Source organism: Phyllostomus discolor, chromosome 5 (assembly GCF_004126475.2).
Source record: "Phyllostomus discolor isolate MPI-MPIP mPhyDis1 chromosome 5, mPhyDis1.pri.v3, whole genome shotgun sequence".
Classification (NCBI taxonomy): domain Eukaryota; kingdom Metazoa; phylum Chordata; class Mammalia; order Chiroptera; family Phyllostomidae; genus Phyllostomus; species Phyllostomus discolor.
This window is the reverse complement of record NC_040907.2, coordinates 101,222,288-101,239,913: the sequence shown is the minus strand read 5'-3', so window position 1 is coordinate 101,239,913 and position 17,626 is coordinate 101,222,288. Positions and strand designations below refer to the sequence as shown.

Sequence of the window (17,626 nt, the reverse complement as noted above, 5' to 3'; positions counted from 1 at the left end):
ACACAACAAAAGGCGACATGCTGTCTGAAGATTCTATTGAAAAACTTTGTATAGCAGCAGTATTTTCCAAGAGCTGGCTACCACATCTGCCCCAGTGTGGTCCCAGTCTTTTCCTGGCTGCCCATTTTTGAGGGGCCAGAGAGAGAGGAGCAAGGAATGCCCAATGACCATCCAACATTCACCATGACAACAGGTTCCTGGCCTACCTTGTACCATCTAGTCACTCAGGTAGGAGAATTCAAGGCATGTGACCAGAATACACTTTCTAACCACTAGTGACACAGGTGGCAGGTAAGTCCAGCCATGTGAATAGGAGCCATGGGTATTCTTTTGGGTAAGAGCCTACAGCAGGCTGCCAAGACCCAGGGCTGCCCTGACCTTGGCCCATGAGGAGTCAATACTCCTTATTTCCAGCAATTCACAAAGACTCAAGGCATAACTCTTTCCCTGCCCTCATACCTGCACCACAAAATAGCAGGTGCCTTTACAGAGAAGAGTTTGATCCTGTTTGAGTCCATGCCAGCATATGGTAACTGGGTGTTACTACTCTGGAGGCCATGCTGGAAGTGCTTGGAAGATGAAGGGGCTCTGGGAGGAGTGAGGCCTTGTACTCCTGTTAGGGGTCAGGAAGGGCCTCTGGTTAAATGAAGGATCAGTTCATCTTCCAGGAGCCAGAGTGTGCTCCTGACTCCTACACTTGGAGCAAGTTTTCCATTCAAAGTGTACAGCAGAGCCCTTTCCCTCTGGAGCTGCACTTGACTCAACCTAACTTCATACCTAAAGGTGGAAGTTACAGTGTTTGAAGAAATGAAGCAGAGAGAGACAATTTGTTCAGTGTGGCCAGGAAGAAAATGTGATATGAGAATGTGCTTGGAACCAGCTCCACAAGATGGGTTAGAAAAATTCCATTATGCTAGGTAAATATCTGTAGAATTGTATTCTTTCTCCCTCATCTTTTCAGAAGTAGCAGAAGAAACAGAGTGAATACCAGCTAGCCCCCTGGGATGTACCTCAGGAAACATGAAGTTAAGCAGGAGGGAACTCGAGCCATTGTTTTTTGTTTTCTTCTCACCTGACAGAAAGGGTGTGAGAGTCATGGCTTGAGCAGGCCTGGTGCACGCCTTGTCCTGCATGACTAGCCTGTGCTGGTGTTGGAAAGCAGAGGCCACAGTGACACCTACACCAGCAGGGTGGGTGCCCTGCCCAGCTTCTTGATGGAGCCAGTACACAGCTGGATCTGACTGTGGCCAGAGCACATGTCAGCACAGTGGTTGCTGGGTTCACAAGGCGGGCTACGGCAGCATCCCTGTGCTCAATTTTTCTCTTTCCAGATGTCACATTCCTAAATTTTTAGCCTTGGACATAAGCTCTGTGTGGTCTCCAGGGGAAAATTTGCCCTAACCAATGGGCCTTAAGCCCAGAGACCCAGAGTTTCAGAGTGTCCAGGCAGAGCCAGCTGCCACATGCCACCCTCTAGCAGGTGTCCACATAATTACCATGGGGTCAGAAGTGGTCCTGGAGTTGGTTCCCCTGTTTAGGGCATGGGATGGAAGTCAGCGTGGTCATGACTATACCCACACCCACAGTTTTTTTTTTTTAACCAAGTGGGACTATGGGATGTAGGGTCCAGGGAAGGGACCATCAAGGCCAGTGGTGATGGACAGTGTAAGAGGAGTATGGCACATCAAAGACTAACCTCCCATCTTTACCCTTTGGCCAAGCTGTGCTGCTTTGAGAGCAAGGGAGTACCCAGGGTGTAAACCATGCCCTATGTGCTCCCCTGCCTCCCCTGATCTGGCAGGGTATAGCTTCCCCTGCCCCAGGCCATAGCTTCCCCTGCCCTAGGGCACTTCCCAGGGTAGTAGAACAGGTCAGGAAGGTTTTCAAAGTCAGTCCTGACTCCTTCCCTCCACACTCACTGCCAAGGTCAGCCCCCTGTCAGGGGAAGGGGAAAAGGCAGTACGAAGGACCCTGCTGGAACACCAACATATCTGCAAGCTAGGGCAGGTGGGTGAGCAGGGAGAAAAGAAAGAGGTAAAGACCATGCAGTACAGAGTTCAGTGCTGAGGGTAAAGCACAGACCAAGGTGCCAGTTTAGAGAAGGAGTGAGTCAACAGAGGCTACTATGTGGAGGCAGTTTGAAGCCTGGGGAATGAACTAAGCAGAGTCTGGATTGATGCATAGCATTCAGATGGGAGCAGAAAGAGCAAGCGTGGCAAGGAAATCGACAAAGGCAGGAGGTCTTTGCAGGTAGGTAACGGCAACCTGGAGCCATACCCATGTCCTTGGCTGAGCCTGGAATATGGGCTGGAACCAGGTATTGATCAGGCCAGGAGAGGCCATGCCAATACACAGTGGAGTCTGGCTTCAGGACTGGGTTGGGAAATTTCCTCAGTCCTGTGCCATGGAGGAAAACACCAGGCTTTTGCTTAGGGTACACCACTAGGGTATGACACTGCTGGCATCTTGATAACTTTAAAAAAAACAGACAAAGCTCCACTGAATTGAAGCAATGAAAGCACAGATGTGTCATCTTTATAAGGCGAGGTAGATCACACACATGGATGTCTTCAGAAGACCCTTGCCTGGGCTGCCAACATTTTCATTACAACACCTGTCTTTCAGAGGGAAGTTATGAAAAACTCACTCCAAGCCCCCAAACATGTGATTTAAATCCAGGATCATTTACTTTGAAATGCTTCCTCTAACCAGGCTCCACTGTTTTGCTCTATTTTATGCCTTTTTTTTTCACTTGTTTCCTCAATAGTCCTGGCTCAAAGAACTCGGAAGCACCTGTTCCCTCCCACAGCCCTGCATGGGGCTCTCCAAAGTCAGCCTCCTGGACCCCAGTGTTCTGCACCTGCCCTACAGGGCCAGGAGCAAAACAGAAAAGCAGGGAGGCACAATGCTCCTTATTTACGGGTATTGGAATATGGTCTAAACACTACCCACCATATATCTCCACTTGGAAGGTAATTATGTAAAAATTATGTGCTCAAGGATGGACTAAAATTATTTCATTTTTCCCCAAAGCAGTAAACCTGTCTTGCTTAGTTCTACTGTTACTCTGTTGAGTCAGTATCAGAAATTCCATTCTCAAAACCTGGAAATCCAGGCACTGACAGGTCAGGTATCTGCACATCCAGAACACACAGAGCCATAAAGGAGTTGAGCACAGCTACCAGGAGGACTTTGTTGTCTGGTCTTGTAGCAGTGCTGTCTATCCCCCTGTGTGCCATGCAGCCCACAGCACATGTCAGTCCTCAACATGTGTTCCAGGGGCTGCTTCCAAATAACCACACTGCCCTTTCTCTCTCCAGGGAGAACCAGAGTTCAGGGACATCATGCTCCTCTCACTCATGCCTTAACAATCCAAAGCCTATTGTGGGTGTTGAAAGTGAGGGACAATACATTTCCATTGAAGATAGTGCTTTTAAGAAACCATAGGAAAAATAAGAACTTCTGCTTCCAAAGTGGTATATTCTCACCATTTTATCATGGCCCTAGAGCCTGTAACATCTTTGCATGAGGAGAGGGAGCTTCCAGTAAAACGACTACTAATGAAACAAACAGTTCAGTTTTGTCTTCTTTACTTGAGTTGCTGCTGGTGACAAGTGACATCTTATTGGAGATAGAGATGATAGGAGAGAGAAAGAAAGAATGAAAGAAAGAACAAAAGAAAGAAAGAACGAAAGAAAGAAAGAATGAAAGAAAGAAAGAAAGGGAGAAGGGAGAAAGAGGAAGGAAGGAAGGAAGGAAGGAAGGAAGGAAGGAAGGAAGGAAGGAAGGAAGGAAGGAAGGAGGGAAGAGGGAGGAAGGGAGGGAGGGAGGGAGGGAGGGAGGGAGGGAGGGAGGAAGAAAATTATCTAGTAATTGACCACCCATGCCTGGAGACCTTGACTTGCTAGACTTTGACAAGTGCCATGGAAATGCTTCATCTCTGGGACTTGGTTCCAGAGGCAAAGTTCACTGTCCAGGGAAGCTGCCATGTTACACAAGGCTAGGGATGGGCCTGGCAGCTGGCACCACCAATGGTGTCCAAGTTGGAAAACCTCTCTCTGGGTGCATACATCTATACCACATGGGCCCATTATTGCAGGACACCTCTACCTACCAACATCTGCCTGTGGCAGTGGCTCCTGCATCAGACCTGTTCAGAGTAGACATAATTTCCTATCACCTCCTACTCCAACTGAGGAAACCAGATAGCTCTGCTTTGCCCTGAGTAGGTGCTGCAGCCCTGCCTCATAGGACCAGGGGAATATTGGGGGACAGCTGAGGAGACAATGAACAAACAGCTGGGAGGTTTCCTCCTCCTTTCTCCCAACCAGAATACTAGATCATGTTGTGAGTAGCAGCTGACTGGCAATTGTGAAGGGGTAGACAAGTGCTTCCTGCTTTAGAGTGCTCCCCTCTCTCAGCCAAGACACTTATCTGGGGATGAACAGGCTCTGCTGCTCCATCCACATATGGGGTCACCTGATTTGTATCTCAAGTGTGTACCTCCAGTCCACACAGACAACACACTCAGGCAGACTATACCTTCATTATCTATACAACTCTAAAATCAGTGATTAACCAATACGTCCAATAACTCCAATTTTTATTTTTTATTAAAATAAAAGAAGTTTTCAACTTCCATACAAAATGGAAACAAAGCGGTTGTCCCAATGTTTAAACATCTTAATGAATTTGTTCAATTATCAGAGGATTGTTTATTCACTACAAGGCCTGCTCCCTCTTGCTCTGTAGGACCCTCTGGGGGGCCAACCCACAGTCACATACTCCTAGGGACATGGCATCAGATGGGCCAGGCCAGCTCAGACACATTTTCTTTCACCATGGGTCCAGTCTTGGCAATGGGAGTGTAACTGTCAGCCAAGGTCACTCCCCTGTCAGGGACTCTGTGTCCTGCCTCTGTGGCTTAGAGACCCTCTTCTCAAGATTTTGTTTCACCAACTTTATTAGCTAAACTATGATATTCTTCCACTACCACTCTTTCTTCCAACCTTAGAAACATCTAGAAAAGTGAGAAGAATTAAAGAGTTCCTTCTTTCCACTGTTTCAATAGTTCCACAAGTGGCTTGTTGGAATTGGTTGTAGCAAGCATCCCAGCTGCATCTGAATTTGGGGATCAGGTTGAATAAAGAAGGCTCTCTCACAGCAGCTTACATGAGCCATGACACCCCCTTGGGGAGCCTGAGGCCAGATGGGATTTTGGTGCTTGGCCTGGGAAAGTGCCAGACCAGGGGGCCTGTGCAGAGCATGGTTGCTCAGAAATGACTAGTTCTGAGTGAGAGAACTTTAAAGTGGATGTGTGTAGGACTTTTGAAAAAAAGGATAAAATTGAGAAACCAGACATACAGGATGATATCAGATAAAACATGAAAGGAAGGACACTGGGGTGAGAGGTTTCCAGCAATTCTCAAGAAAAATAACAGGAAATAGAGGGGCACAGTGACTCCTCCATCCTGGCCCAGAGGGAGGAAGTCCAATCTCAATGTATCTGCAGCAAGGAGCAAATAGAGCTTGTGACTGAGAACTGAGTGAGGGAAGCAACTCCTTTCATGGAAATCTAGGAAGCCAAGGGATAGGCATGTTGGAGAGCAAGTGCTCACAGTTTTAAAAAAGACAGCATATGAAAAGATTCCATTCTTTTCATTCAGGCAAAAACCTCTTCTGAGCATGAACCATGTGCAGGACTCTGTTCTAGGCACTAGGACCACGGCAGTAACATAGGAGCCAGGTCTAGTAAGCTTCCACTTCGATGTGGACTGACTGACTCAGATCACTTGTTAAAGATGCAGATTCTGGTTCAATAGGCTTGGGATATTGCCCAAGTTTTTGTATTTCTTTAAGTTCCCAGAAGACGAATCAGCTGCCCTTGACAGATCCCATTTGAGTCATGAGCCTCTAGAACACCGCTTTGTAATTTAGGCTTCTCTTGACCCACCATATCCACATGACCAAAGACAGCAGTTTCTGCTTCGTATTTCCTTTAATGCAGGGCAGGTTTACCACATTGGCCTGTTACTCCTTCAAGTGTCATAAACTCAATAGCAGATGAAGAATGTCCTTCACCTGCTTGAAACATTTGTCAGAAGAAATCTCAGGATCTTCCCACTTCAGTAAAGATAGGCCGGCAAAAACAGCTGAGCTGCATCGATGAGTGCTTCTTGGTTATAAAACACTTCAGTCTGTATAAGACTAAACTATTTGCAGGGGGTGGGTAAGAACAGATGATTTCCTTTTAATTGTGGCACCCCTTATCTTGTTCCCTAAAGGTCATACCTGGAACACAGCTACATACAGCCTTTGAGGAGAAAAGCTACCAAAATAAGACAAGTGGCCTGGTGATGACCACCAGCCAAACACATCTGAGATCTACCTTCATCATGACAAAGGCTCACCTGACTCTTATATCAACCTTCTGACGTGATAATAGCATAGCAATTTTACAGATGAGCAAACTGAGATTCAGAGAGTTTAAGTCACTTGTTCCAAACCACATAGCTTACCAAGCAGCACTGTCACTACCACTCACACCTTTTAGTACATCACATTGCATCTGCCATCATTCCTATTACTGCAGAGTGTGGGGATGCTTTTGTGACCTTGCTACATCTTTAGGTTAAAAAATTAATGTACCCATTCAGGTATATCTTTGTCGTTGGCAATTGAACAGGTTGGGTTCACTTCACATATTCAAATGTGGGTCTTTAAAAGTCAGACCAAATTTTTGGCATGAAAATTAGGTAAGGCAAATTTTCACACTGGAGGGACTTCAGCTACAGTTACTGAGGGTGGAAGGCCATTTCTGTTTCTTCCTTTTATTTTGATTATGTGGCAGTGACCTCACAGCTGTTAACAATGCCAAACTTTTATTTACTGAGGACATTGAACTCTAGACTATTTTAATGCCATGTGCCAACATTGTCCCACTGTTCCATTCATTCAACAAATACTTTTTGTGCACCTTCTGAGGCTATTTCCATCCTCACAAAGTAGTAAGTAATGTGAGAGCATCATGGAAACCTGGACAAAAGTTTATAGTACCTGGCTACTGGAAAGCCCTGAGTAAACCTTCACCTTACCCAGCACAGGGGAACTGCCTCTTTTCCATTCTGTTCTCTCCAGGTTTGCCCGTGAAGCCTTGCTCTTCCCCTCAGGATGACTGAAATATACAGGGGAGGCTCTAGTTATGTTGTCAAAGTGGGCTGGCAAACTGAGGCAATTATTCAGAAAACTGAGGTTTAAAATAAAAAATATCCAGCAACTAAAATGAATGAGAAAACAATTCCATTTACAACTGCATCAAAAAATACCAAGGAAAAAATTTAACCAAGGAGGTAAAAGACCTCTACCCAGAAAACTGTAACACAATGAAGAAACAAAATGAAGGAGATTCAAGATAAAGTGCTTATGGATTGAGAGAATTAACTTTTGTTAAAATGTCCATACTACCCAAAGAAACCTCTAGATTCAATGCAATCCCTAACAAAGTAACAATGGCATTTTTCATAGAGCTAGACCAACTGACTGTAAAATTTATGTGGAACCACAAATGATCCTAAATAACTATAGCAATCTTGACAAAGAACAACAATGTTGGAGGGATCACACTACCTGATATCACACTATACTACAGAGCTATAGTAATCAAAACAGCATTTTAGTAGCATAAAAACAGACACATAGATCAATGGAACAGAACAGAAAACCGAGAAATGAACCCACGCCTGTATGATCAATTAATATATGACAAACAAAGCTACAATATGCAATGGGGTAAAGACAGTCTTTTCAATAATAATATTGGGAAAACTGGACAGATAAATGCAAAAAAAAATGAAGCTAAACCATATACAACCACTCTCTAGAATAGACTTAAATGTAAGGCCAGAAACCATGACACTCCTAAAACAAAGGCAGTAAAGTCTTAGATGCCACCCTCAACAATATTTTTTTGATACATCAACTTGGACAAGGGAAACAAACAAAAAACCAAACAGGACTACATCCAATAATAAGATTTGCACAGCGAAAGAAACCATCAACAAAATGAAAAGAAAACCTACTGAATGGAAGAAAATATTTACCAATATTACACCCAATAAAGTTAATCTACAAACTACATAAAGAATTCATACAACTTTAATAGTAAAAAAAAAAACAATCTGATAAAAAAATGGGAAGAGGATCTAAATGGACATTTCTGCAAAGAGGACATAAACATGGCCAATAGACATCTGAAAAGATGCTAAACACCACTAATCATCACTGAAATGCAAATTAAAACCACAATGAGATATTGTCTCACAGCCATCAAAATGGCTATCATTAATAAAACCACACACAACAAATGTTGGTGAGGATGTGGAGAAAAGGAAACCCTCGTGCACTGTTGGTGGGAATGCAAATTGTTGCAGCCACTATGGAAAACAGTATAGAGGTTCCTCAAAAATTAAAAAATAGAACTACCATATGATCCAGCAATCCCACTTCTTTGTATTTACCCAATCAAAACACTATTTTGAAAAGACATATGCACACCTATGTTCACTGAAGCATTATTTACAATAGCCAAAATAAGGAAGCAAATAAAGTGTCCCTCAGTAGATGAATGAATAAATCAGTGGTGGCACATACATACAATGGAATATTACTTAGCCATTAAAATAAATGAAACCTTGCCATTTAGGACAACATGGATGCACCTGGAGGGTATTATGCTAATGAAGTTAAGTTAGACAGAGAAAGACAAATAGCATGTGATTTCACTTATATGTGGAATCTAAAAAACACAATAAATGGACAAACAAAACAGGAACAGACTCATAGATACAGAGAACAAACTGATGGTTGCCAGATGGGAGAGGGGTTGGGGATTGCATGAAAAAGATGAAAGGATTAAGAAGTAGAAGTTATAAAAACAGTTGCAGGATTGTAGAATGCAGCATTGGGAATATAGTCAATAAGATAGTAATAACTATGTATGATACATGGGTGCTGCACTTAACAGGTGATCATATGTATGATACATGGGTGCTGCACTTAACAGCATGATCACTTCATAAGTTATATAAATGTCTAATCACTATGTTGTACAACTGAAACTAATATTGTATATTGACTGTAATTGAAAAATAATTTTTAAAAAACTAATGAAGGTGTAGGCCTGAACTGCACAGACAACTGCCTAGCCACGCATGTGAAGACTGAGGGAGTATAGGCAAGCATTTTGAAAGAAATGATACCTAGAGATCCAAGAACGGTGGATGTTACACTCACCTCTTGCCAGGACCAAACTGGAAGTACACCTAAAGTATACAGCAATCACCCTGAATAACCAACTGAAGACTAGTTGAAGAGACCAGTGATTTATAGAACAAGCCACATCAAGACTGGTAGGAAGAGTGGAGATTCCAAAAGGGCTGGCCCCACTCCCAGAGGTGGCAGCTGAGATTCTGGAGGAATATCTCAGCTGCAAAGGTTCCCCTTGAGGTGCTTAGGGTCTCAACCCCAGGCTGGGCTCCCCAGCCCAGAGCACCAGAGCCAGGAAGAGGTGTCCACATAACAACTGGCTGTGAAAATGAGCAGGGATTCTGTTTCCCAGGGAGAGATAGGAGTTTGCTAGAGATACACACACACCATATTAAAGGGCCAATGTACAAAATCTCATTCACAGTTACTCACCCTGGGAGTGAGGGCAGACTGGATTAGAGTTGTGTGAGGAGAACTTGGGGTTTGTACTCTGGGGAGAGAGCTGAGGAGACAGCTGCTGGGACTCCAGTGCTGACTCACTTTTTGGCACCACAGGCACCAACTTCCTTGGGTGGAACATGCCCCTCCCTATGGCATCAGACTGAGGGAATATAATAGCTCCACTCTCAGAATTCCCTGTCAATTCACCCTGTGCAGTTTGAATCTGCTGAGGAGTCAGCTACCTGGGTCAGGGTATAGAGATATGGGCAGGCTCAGGGGGTGTTCGTGACTAAATTATATGGCTTTGAGTTGGAGGCCATTCTGCCCTTTTTCCATGAACCTGGCTGGCACTTTCCCATCATGAGAGATCTGCTAGAACAACTCTCCAGGGTCCAGGCAGCTCCACCCTGTAGAATTCTGGGAAGAATCTGGAACAGACTGAGTTATGTGACTCAGGGGCAGAGACCAATCCTCCCACCTTACCCCAAGCCTAACCAACACCTCCCCCTCTCCTAACTCCCTCCCTGTAGCCTACCCTGCTGAGATAAGGCTCCTGACAGAATCTGGGGCAGACCGAGTTGTGTGGCCCCAGAACAGGGGAAATTTTTCTCTTTCTCATGCCCAACTGGTGCAGAATCTTCCCTTCGCACAGCCAAATCCTGGTCTGTTTGGGCCTGATAAACTCTGCTGTCCTCACTTTGACAATTCCCTGAGACCTCACCTCATTATGGAGGTATGCAAGCATCCAGCAGAGAGCAACTAGACTTGGTCTACCCTGGGATAGTTGCTGAGTGGCCTCACACCCAGCACTGGCCCTGAGTTTGAATCTGTATAGATCTGGTTAATACCACTTGCTCTCTTCCTGGTGACTTACTGAGAATTTACCTCATGCAACTTGAGTATTGGTAGAGGCTCTTTCAATGACTGAGACTAACAGGCAAAGGCAGGTGAAGGTGGATCTCTGGGTGTCTTGGAACATTTGTTTACCTGCCCCAATGCCTGTTGTTGGTAAAAGCCAGCCTTGGTGTACAGCTTAATTCTTCTTGCATATACCTAGGCTCAGAAGCAGCAGCAGCCACAACCTGTGGATTGCTTGTAGCTCCAAACAGGTTGCCCAGGGCAACAGGAAGTAACAGGAAGCATCTGAAATTGGCCTGCACCAGAATCCCCAGAACCAATACATCCAGTGGCCAGCTTCACACAACATCAGGGCAGGATCCAACTAGCTTCACAAGTGACATATACAAAAAGAGATCTCAGCAGGAGCCAGATCCTGCTGAGGCAAATTCCACTCCATGTGGTCAGCACCTGCATAACAGTTCATATACTTCAGTACGGGTTGATCTTCACAGTCAAACAGCCTGAGGGTTAACTGCATATGTGGACAGGCCAAGGAAATCAAGATTCAATTACAACAGAAAGACCCACATAACCCACACAAGAAACATTTCTGGAGTACCCAGTGAAGGTGATCAAGGAGACTGTATCATTCTTTCCCAGAGGACACATACTACATAAGGCAACCCTACCAAGACTGGGAGTTACAGCAGATCTACTTAACACATAGAAATAAACAAATAAACACAAAGAGGCAGCTAAAATGAGAGACAAAGAAACATTACCCAAATAAAAGAACAGGAGAAATCTCCAGAAAAAGATCTAAATGAAATGGAGGAAAGCAATTATAAGATAAAGAGTTCAAAAGAATGGTTATAAGGATGCTCAAGAAACTTGCTGTAGTGAGAACTACAGCAGCATGAAAAATGACATAGAAACTTATTATAAAAATAATAAGGAATTAATAAGGAAAAATATTTAATTATATAAATATAATTATTTATAATTATTAATTATAATAAAGAAATAATAAGGAAAGAAAAGAGGAAGGGAGAGAGTGAAACACTGATGTGAAAGAGAAGCATTAATTGGTTGCCTCATGTTTGTGTCCAGACTGGGTATTGTATGCACGGGAACTTTATCCTGCAACAGGAATCATCCTGCAACCTCTTGGCTATGGGACAGTGCTCCAACAAATGGAGCCACACCAGCCAGTAGTAAAGAGTGTTCTTTTTTTTTTAAAAAAAGAAGAAACAAAAGAAGAACATAGTTCAAAGAATAAAATGGCAATAAATACAAACCTATCAATAATTATTTTAAATGTAAACAGATTAAATGCTCCAATCAAAAGACATAGGATAGCTGAATGGATAAGAAAACAAGACCCATATATATATATATATGCACTCTACAAGAGACCCACCTCAGAACAAAAGATACACACAGACTAAAAGTAAAGGGATGGAAAAAGATATTTTATGGAAATAGAAATAAAGAAAAGGCTAGGGTAGCAATACTTATATCTGATAAAATAAACTTTAAAACAAAGGTTACAGAAAAAGACAGAGAAGGACAGTACATAATGATAAAGCAATCCAACACAAGGATATAACCCTTATAAATATTTATGCACCCATATAGGAGCACCTAAATATATGAAGCAATCTTGATGGACCTAAAGGGAGAGATCTACAGTAATACAGGCAAAATGGGGGATTTTAACACCCCATTATTATCAATGGATAGACATTCAGACTGAAAATGGTGTCCTTAAATGACACACTAGATCAGATAGATTTAATTGATATGTTCAGAGCATTTCAGCACAGAGCAGCAGAATATACATTCTTCCTAAGTGCACATGAAAAGTGTTTTAGGATAGACCACATGTTAGGACACAAAACAAGTCAATGATTTAAGAAGATTGAAATAATATCAAGCACCTTCTCTGACCACATTCTCTGACCATATTGCCATGAAACTAGAAATCAATCACAAAAAAAAATAACTGAAAAACACACAAAGACATGGAGACTAAACAACATGTTACTAAACAAAGAATGGTTTAACAATTAGATCAAGGAAGAAATCATAAGATACCTTGAAACAAATGAAAATGAGAACACAACAGCCGAAAATCTATGCGACACAGTGCAAGTGGTCCTAAGTGAGAAATTCATAGCATTAGAGGCCTACCTACCTCATGAAACAAGAAAAATCTCAAATAAACAACCTAACTTTACACTTAAAGGAACAACCAAAAAACTCACAAAGCCCAAAGTGAGTAAAAGAAAGAAAATAGTAAAGATCAGAGCAGAAATAACAAATAGGGTAAAAAAAATACACAGATCAATGAAACCAAGTGCTGGTTCTTTGAAAAGATAAGTAATTTTGATATACCTTTAACTAGATTTTTCAAGGAAAATAAAAAGAGATGACCCAAATAAATACAATCCGAAATGAAAGAGGAGATGTAACAACTGACGCCAAAAATACAAAGGATTGTAAGAAAATATTTAAAAAACTCTCTGCTAACAAACTGGACAATCTGGATGAAATGAATAAATTCCTAGAAACATACAATCTTTCAAAACAGAATCAGGAAGGTTCAGAAAATATGAATGGACAGATTACAACTAATGAAATTGAAGTAGTAACTAAAAAACTCCCAACAAACAGCTAGATTGGTTGGCTCAGTCAGCTGGAGTGTCATCTCACACACCAAAAAAGGTTTGGGTTCAATTTCTGGTCACAGAACATATGTAGGTTGCAGGTTCCATTCTTGGCTGGGCTGCATACAGGGGGCAACAGATTGATGTTTTTCTCTCACACTGATGTTTCTCTCTCTTTCCCCTTTCCCCCCTCTCTAAAAAAATCAATAAACATGTCCTCAGGTGATAATTTAAATAAAACAACTTTCGACAAACAAAAGTCCTGGACCAAATGGCTTTAGAGGAGAATTCTACCAAACATCCAAATGAGAACAAACAGCTATCCTTCTCCAACTATTCCAAAAAATTCAAAAGATAGAAAGACTCCCTATCCTAATTCCAAAACCAGAAAAAGGTACTACAAAATAAGAAAATGACAGACCAATATTCTGATAAACATAGATGTTAAAACCTTAACAAAATATTAGCAAACAGGATCCAGCAATGCATTAAAAAGATCATACACCATGAGCAAGTGGAATTTATTCTGGAATGCAAAGTTGGTACAACATCTGCAAATCAATAAATGTGATACACAACATAAATAAAATGAAGGATAAAAATCACACTATCATACCAATAGATACAGAAAAAACATTTGATAAAATCCAGCACCAATTTATGATAAAAGCTCCTAGAAAAGACAGAACATACCTCAACATAATAGAGACCATATATAACAAACCCACAGCTAAAATCATTCTCAAGGGATGCCCATTTTCACCACTCTTATTCAACATAGTACCGGAAGTTCTAACCATAGAAATCAAACAAGCAGAAGAAATAAAAGGCATCCAAATTGGAAAGGAAGAAGTAAAACTTCCTATTTGCTGATGACATGATACTGTATATAGAGAACCCTAAAGGTTCCCACCCCAAAACTACTAGAACTGATAAGTGAATTTAGTAATATAGCAGGATACAAAGTAAATCAGAAATTGGTTGCATTTTAATACACCAACAATGATGTAATGATCAGAAATGGAAACTAAGAAAACAATTCCATTTATATTGTATCAAAAAATAAAATACCTAGGAATAAATACCAAGAATGTAAAAGGCCAGTATTTAGAAAATTAGAGGATGCTGAAGAAAGAAACTGAAGATACAGGTAAGTGGAAGCATATACCACATTCACAAATAGGAAGAATTAACATCATTGAAATGTTCATACCACCCAAAGCAATCAACAGATTCAATGGAATTCCTATCAAAATACCAATGGTATAATTCACAGAACTAGAAAAATTAATCCAAAAATTTATATGGAATGACAAACAACCCCAAATAGCCACAATAATCTTGAGGAAGAAGAAGAAAGTTGGAGAAATTATACTACTTGATATCAAACTATAATACAAGGCTATAGCAATCAAAGCAGCATGGTACTGGCTTAAAAACAGACACATATATCAGTGGAATAGAAGAGAGAGCTCAGATATAAATCCAAACCATTATGGTCAATTAATATTTGACAAAGAAGGCAAGAACATACAATGGGGTAAATAGCATTGTATCTAGTATTCAATAAATGGTGTTGGGAAAATTGGACAGATATATGCCAAAAAAAAGAAAGTAGACCACCTTCTTACACCATACACAAGAATAAACTCAAAATGGATTAAAGACTTAAATGTTAGACTCAAAGCCATAAAAATCCTAAAAGAAAATATAGGCAGTCAAAATCCAAAACATTTCTTTAGCAGTATTTTTTCTGATATATCTCCTCAGGCAAGGAAAACAAAAGAAAAAAATAAGCAAACGAGACTACATCAAACTAAAAAAATTTGCACAGCAAAGAAAACCATTAACAAAATAAAAAGACAACCCACTGAATGTGAGAACATAATTGCCAATACATCTGATAAGGGGTTAATACCCAAAATTTATAAAGAACTTATAAAACTCAATACCAAAAAATCAAGTAATCCAATTAAAAAATGGGCTAAAGACCTGAACAGACACTTCTGCACAGAGGACATACAGATAGCCAATAGGCATGTGAAAATACACACAACCTCAGTAATCACCAGAGAAATGCAAATTAAAAGCACAATGAGATACCTCATAGCTGGGGACCAAGGGTGGGAAGTAGGGATGGATAGGGTCAGAGGACTGGTGGAGGGAAAATGGAGACAGCTGTACTTGAACAACAATAAAAAAAAGTGAAAAAACCCAACATGTGTTGGTGAGTTTGTAGAGAAATTGGAACTCTTATTGTAGTAACTGTGGAAAGCAGTATGGGGTTATCCCAAAAATTGAAAATGGAACTGCCTTATGACCCAGTGATTCCACTTCTGGCCATATACCCAAATAAACCTGAAACACTAATTTAAAAGAATATAAGCACCCCTATGTTCATTGCTGCATTATTTACAATAGCTAAGATTTGGAAGCAGCCAGAGTGCCTATGAGATGAGTGAATAAAAAGCTGTGGTACATTTCCACAATGGAATACAACAGAGCTGTAAAAAAGAAGGAAATCTTACCTTTTGGACAGCATGGATGGATCTGGAGAGTATTTGCTAAGTGAAATAAGCCAGTCAGAGAAAGACAAATACCATATGATTTCACTTACATGTGGAATATAATGAACAAAATAAACTAACAAATAACACAGAAACAGACTAATAAAAACAGAGAACAGACTGAGAACTATCAGAGGGAAGTGATTAGGGGGCTGGGTGAGAAAGGTAAAGGGATTAAGCAAAAAAAAAAAACCCAAAATTCATAGACAGACAAGAGCATGGTGATTACCAGAGGGATAGGATACTTTTGGGAGGTAGGAGAGGGTAAAGAGGGATAAATGGTAATGAAAGGAGACTTGACTTGGGGTGGTAAACACACAATACAATATATAGATGATAATTATGGAGCTGCACACCTGAAATTCATAAAATTTTATTAACTAGTGTCAGTAATTCCAATGGAAAAAAAGTAATGATGCCTAAAAATTAAAGTAGGAAATGAGGGAGATGCTATTCATTTTAGCATCCTGTTCACATAGACTAGACAAAGTCCCAATTAAGTCAGTTGCCAAGGCACCTCCCATGAGGGCTCTGTTATTCCACCAGCCCCTGGAAACACATGAAGAACAGGGTTTGTTTCACCTGCCTCTAAGTTGTCAGCAACTCTGGAGGGCAGTGTGGCACAACTATGGAGCACCTTGGTAAATCTGCCCTTTGCCCTCATGCAGATGACAGTGGCATGCATGTGTAACCTATGTAACCTACTGCTGGCCCTGAGAATCAGATGGGCATTCTGGTCTTCTACTAACACCTGGAACATGACCATGAGCCCAGAAAATGACCTTGAAGCCACAACCACCACCTCCGTGTGGGCCTCCCAAGCTACCTGCAACAGAAGGTCACTGTGTTCTTACTTAGTGAGGGCATCCCTACACCAATCAGAAAACACATGCAGCACTCCCTCTCTCTGGGCCTCTGTTCAAGGTGGTCCACCCTTAACTCCCTGGGCACTCACTACAATTACCATGGGAGCGAGGCTTCCCATTATTTGACTTCAGCCTCTTAACACTGGGCAATGTTTCTTTCCTGTGCCAGCCATCATACTCTCATTTCAGAATGGAGGCCTAAGAGAAGGGAAATTTCAAAAGAGTCTGATACAAATTACAGTGAGAAAACAGAAAACTTCACTCATTTCCTAAGAATATATGAAAGAAAAAGGCCCACAAACAGTAAAGTTCTGAATAGCAACTTGGCAGGATGTGCCCTGTTATCAGAGGAATCACTTATTAGAAGCCTTGAGATTATTGTAAGGACCCTGTGAAAATTTTGCCTGAATGCAAACTTAACAAAAGACAAAATGGTTGTTTTTCAGCCAAGGAGAAGAATAGGAAGAGGACCATTTATTCTCCACTTTCTGTGAGAGCCCCCAGTGATGTCTCTGCCAGGAAGGTGGTACCAGCAGGAGGCACATGCTCCTCTCCAGAGATGCTTAAACCTTGGAAGAGTGCCCTGCCCTCAGTACACAATCTCACAGGGCCCTTCTGTCCAGTGGTCACAGATCTTAGGCAGCTAAGGAGGAAGGAGTGAGTGCAGTAAAAAATACATGGCTGTCATTGGGTTCAGAATTTAAAATTCAGAAGGCAGGTGGCAGCTTCACCAGTGGGTCCCACCTTTTCATTTATTGGGCATCTCAACCAGTAAAGCATTTCTGGACATATGCCTCCAATAATTTACACATATTTTCTAGCAGGACACTATATTATATCCATGATAAAACATACGTTGTAATTAAAGCTGTTCAAATATAAAAAATTAAACCATAAATTGAACAGAAGCTGTAATATTTTCTTTCCTTACTCACAGAACTGTATGCTTGCCACCTTAGAGACCAATACCTAAGACCAG

At 41.5% G+C, this 17,626-nt stretch overlaps 1 protein-coding gene across 3 annotated transcripts in view; it reads right to left on the bottom strand.

Moving 5' to 3' along the window:
* Positions 1 to 17,626, bottom strand: part of SH3RF3 (SH3 domain containing ring finger 3) — a 410,835-nt gene that overhangs the window by 104,692 nt on the left and 288,517 nt on the right. The gene's annotated exons all lie outside the window — the stretch shown is intronic.